Genomic DNA, 5,194 nt, shown 5'->3' on the forward strand with positions numbered 1-5,194 from the left:
ATAACAATAACAAGAAGACATTTAAACTCAACAAAAGAAAAACCCAAATGAAATTTTTCCTCTATATTTCGTAATTATCCACCAAAGATAGTATATTAAGTTCCTAGAGATCTTAAATGCCCTAGGTTATTATTTACATGTTGCACAAAGAAACCTTACTGCAAATTTGAGATTCCTATACTTTCAAAGAAAAGTTTCAATACATTACAAAGCACTTTGAAAAATGACTTATATGCCCTTCCAACTATGTGTCCTCACTCTTTTAATATATATTAATTACAATTATATTAATTTTAGATGGCAAGAGTCATACCACAAATAACCCTACCGATGATAGTTTAAGGCTTGCACCAATAGTAGTTCCAAGTCAAGCTCAAGATGATAGATATGCAACCTATGTCAGAAATATGAGATATTTTACCAAATTTGTAAATTTTGAGGGTCAAATTAAAGGTAAGTGCAATTATTGTTCTAGGAAATTCCATTGTGCAAAAAAAAAAATGGGACTACGATTTTAAAAAATCATACAGGATCTAGTAAAAAATACTCTCATGCTATGAAAACTCACCAAATGCAATTACACTTGCAATCAACTTCAAATGAAGGGGGGAGAGATGGTGAGAATATGGGTGCACGTGTTAATTGAAAATGTAATCAAGTGCTTGTCAAAAAAATGGTAGATAAGCTTCTTTTTTTTTTCAAATTTGTTGAATGTGAGGGTTTAGACAATTTGTTTGTTGTTTGTCCTAAATTTTGAATTCTTTCTTGTTGGACTATTTCTCATGATTGTTTTGACATATTCAATGAAAAGATATTGAATTTGATGAATAAGTTAAAAAAATTCTTGTCAAAAAGTTTGTTTAACCATTGACACATAGACCACCGTTCAAAGGATTAATTATACGTGTTTAACAGTGCACTTCATTGACAACAATTGGACATTGAAGAAAAAAATCTTAAACTTTTGTCCAATTTCTAGTCATAAAGGTGACATCATTTCATTGGCAATTGAGAAATTTTTTATGTGATGGAAATTTGATAGAGTTTTTATTTTGACAATGGATAATACTAGTTCAAATGATGTTGTTGTCGTGAACTTTAAGAAAAAAAATAGCAAAATGATATGCTAGCATTATAAATGGGCATTGTTTGCATATGAGGTGCATGGTTCACATAATAAATTTAGTTGTACAACATGGTTTAAAAGAATTAAATGAATCAATAACAAGAGTTGGGGATATAATGAAATATATTAGACAATCACTAGCAAGATTGAAGAAATTCAAAGAATGTGTTGCATTGAAAAAAATAGAATGTAAGGGCTTATTATCTTTGGATGTTGCAACTAGATGGAACTCTACATATATTCATGTTAGAAACTGCTCAAAAGTTTGAGAAGGCTTTTGAAAGATTTGATGAGGAAGATCTTTATTTTAAGATAGATCTTGGAACAAGTGATTGAAATAATAACTTGCAACAAGTTTTTACTATTGATGGAAGACCTAAGCCAAAGAATTAGACGAAGATTAGAAAGTTTGTTACATTATTACAATAGTTTTTTGAGCTAATTTTGTGGGTTTTGAGGTCATCATATGCCACTTCCAACATATTTTTCCATGAAATTAGTACAATTTATGGTCTCTTACAAGAATGGCAAGAGGGTGATGATTTTGAGTTGAATGAATTAGCAAAAAAAAAAAGAAAGAAAAGTTTGACAAATATTAGAGGAATCTGAAAAAAATGAATCACTTAATTTACATTGTTGTGGTTTTTGATCCTAGACACAAATTAGACTTTATGTAGTATGCACTTCAAGAGATATATCTGAGTGAGAAAGGAGTTAGTGTGGTTTTATCATTGAAAAATGTCATGCATGCTTTACATGATGAATATAAGCAAAAGTTGGCACCTCGAGATGAAGAAGAAGAGTCCTTTCAAGTTTATATTTCAATTGTTGTGGAGAATATTGAGAAAAAAAAATTCATAAGAACAAAATTGTTTGTTTCTCGTTTTAAAAAGCATAAGTCTACTAGTGGTAGTGGTTCTACTGATGTGCATTCAAAATTGGATAAGTATTTTAGTGAAGTGAGCGAAAAAGATAATGATGACTTTGACATTTTGAAATGGTGGAAAGCTAATTGCCATAGATTTCATATTCTGTCACCTATAGCTCGTGAGGTATTAGCTATTTCAATTTCTACTATTGCATTCGAGTTTGCCTTCAGCACTAGAGGTCAAGTACTTGATCTATTTAGGAGTTTTCCAACTCTTAAAGTTGTTGAAACTTTGATTTGTACTCAATATTAGGTTCAAACATCTACCATCCCAATAAGTGTTGAAGAAGATTTAGATCATGTTGAAAAACTTAAAAATGGAAAACTTGTTTTTACTCATTTTTTTTTTTTAAATTCTAGTTCAATACTTGTTACTAGGGGTGAGCAGAAGTTCGGATAAACTGAACTAACCGAACCGAACCGACCAAATAATTGGTTGGTTCGATTCGATTTTTTTGATAAAACAATTTAGTTTGGTTAATTCAGTTCAGTTTTTTTATGAGACGATTTGGTTCGGTTAACAATATTTTCAATTTTCGCTTAACCGAAGTAACCGGTTAACGAATCAATAACCGTGCCCTCCCCCCCCCCCCCCCAAACACGGAACCCACCCGACCCATGACACTCACACTCCCTCCCTATCTAAGTTTTCTCTATCTCCCCTCACCCTCTCTTACGACTGCTACTGAAATCGCACCCCCCTTCTCTCTCTCTCTCTCTATCTATTTATCTCTATCTCCCCCCACACGCAGGTGAGACTACGAGATCGATTCCGACGGCCCCAAAACACGGAACCTACACCCGGTCGAATCGAACCCTAACCCTTAGCCCACCATCATTCACCTTCGTTTATTCTTTTCCTTATGCTTGGACGATCGATGAGGGCTATTCCAAGATCTGGGCCATGGCGGCAATTGTTTCAGTACTATATTCTTTGAAACGTCCGAAACGATCAATTGTTTCAGTCTTGTATTCGAAGCTCGTCGACCAGGCCCTTTTTTCTTCACAAGGGCTACAAGATCCCCGACGACCTCAACTCTTGCGTCAAAGACTCAAAGGTACACGTATTTCTTTCTGATTTAGTGATTCTTGTTCACTTGTTCTGAAAATTCTCAATTGGGAAACTCTTTGACTATTTCTGATTCTTGTTCATTTGTTTTGGAAATTCTGATTAGGGACTAGAAAATCGTTTTGGTTTCATGTTCGGTTATACTAGGATTATCGGTTCTAATTGGGGATTGGGAACTCTCTGGCTATTGTCGGTTCAGTTCGGTTATTGCATTTTATTGTTTGGTTATTTTGGGTTCGGTTAGTTCGATTATACTAGAATTATCGGTCGGTTCGGTTCGGTTATTAGGGATAATTCAGTTTGGTTCGGTTAGTAATTTTTTGGTGATTCGGTTCGATTATAACCAATTGCATACTCCTACTTGTTACTTTAAAATTAATTAATTAATTTTAAATAATATTTTTAGAACTGGCAAAAGTTACCATAAACAATATTGCATGATTTGGTATATTAACCTTTGCTAGTTCTAAAAATAATATTTAAAATTAATTAATTAATTTTAAAGTAACAAGTATTGAACTAGAATTTAAAAAAAATAAAAATAAAAATTAGTCTACATTTTTCAAGTTTTTTAACATGATCCAAATCTTCTTCAATACTTATTAGAGTGGTAGATGTTCGAAGCCAATCTTGAGTACAATCAAACTTTCAACAACTTAGGAGTTCTCTAACTCCTAAATGGATCAAGTACTTGGCCCCTAGTGCTGAAGACAGACTCAGATGCAATAGTAGAAAATGGAATAGGTAACGCATCATGAGCTATAGATGATAAAATAAGAAACCTATGATAATGAGATTTTCACTATTTCAAAATGCCAAAGTCATCATTATCCGCCTCGCACATTTCATGAAAATACTTATCTAATTCCGAATGTGCATCAATAGAACTACTATCACTAGTAAACTTATGCTTTTTGAAACAAGAAATAAACAGTTTTGTTCTTATGGATTTTTCTTTCTCAACATTCTTCACAACAATTGGAGTAGAAATTTGAAGAGACTATTCTACTTCACCTTGAGGTGCCAAGTTTTTCTTATACTCGTCATACAAAGTATACATGACATTTTTCAATGACAAAACTGCACCAACTCCTTTCTCACTCAGATATATCTCTTGAAGTGCATACTTCATAAACTCTAATTTATGTGTACAATTAAGCACTACAACAATACAAATTAAGTGATTCATTTTTTTTCGAATCCCCCCTAATATTTGTCAAACTTTTCTTTCATTCTTTTTAGCATTTCACTCAACTCAAAATCGCCACCCTTATGCCATTCTTATAAGAGATAATGAATTGTACTAATTTCATAGAAATGTGTTAGAGGTGACATATGATGAGCCTGAAATGCGCAAAGTAGTTTAAAAAACTATTGCAACAATGTAACAAACTTTCTAACATTCGTCTAATCCTCATCAATAGTAAAAACTTGTTCTAAGATCTATCTTAAAATAAGGATCTTTCTCATCAAATCTTTCAAAAGCCCTCTCAAACTTTTGAGAGGTCTCTAACATGAAATATGCGGAGTTCTATCTAGTTGTAACATCCAAAGGCAACAAACCCTTACATTCTATTTTTTCTAATTCAACACATTCTTTAAATTTCTTCAATTTTGTTGATGATGGTTTAATATATCTCACCGCATTCTAACTCTTGTTATTGATTCATTTAGATATTTCAAACCATGTTGTACAACTAGATTTATTATGTGAGCCATACACCTCATATGCAAATAATGCTTATTCATAATGCTAGCATCTCATTTTTTTAAAATTCACCACAACATCATTTGAACTAGCATTATTTATTGTTAAAGTAAAAACTCTATCAAGTTTTCATCCCATTAGACATTTCTCAATTGCCAACGAAATGGTGTCACATTCATGACTAGAAATTGGATAAAAGTTTAAGATTTTTTTCTTCAATATCCAATTGTTGTCAATATAGTGCATCGTCAAACACGTATAATTAATCTTTTGAATGGAGGTCCGTGTGTTAGTGATTAAACAAATTCTTTGATAGGAATTTTTTAATTCATTCATCAAATTCAAACTTTCTTCATTGAATAG

This window comes from Diospyros lotus, chromosome 12, assembly GCF_014633365.1.
Source record: "Diospyros lotus cultivar Yz01 chromosome 12, ASM1463336v1, whole genome shotgun sequence".
In the NCBI taxonomy this organism is placed as follows: Eukaryota; Viridiplantae; Streptophyta; class Magnoliopsida; order Ericales; family Ebenaceae; genus Diospyros; species Diospyros lotus.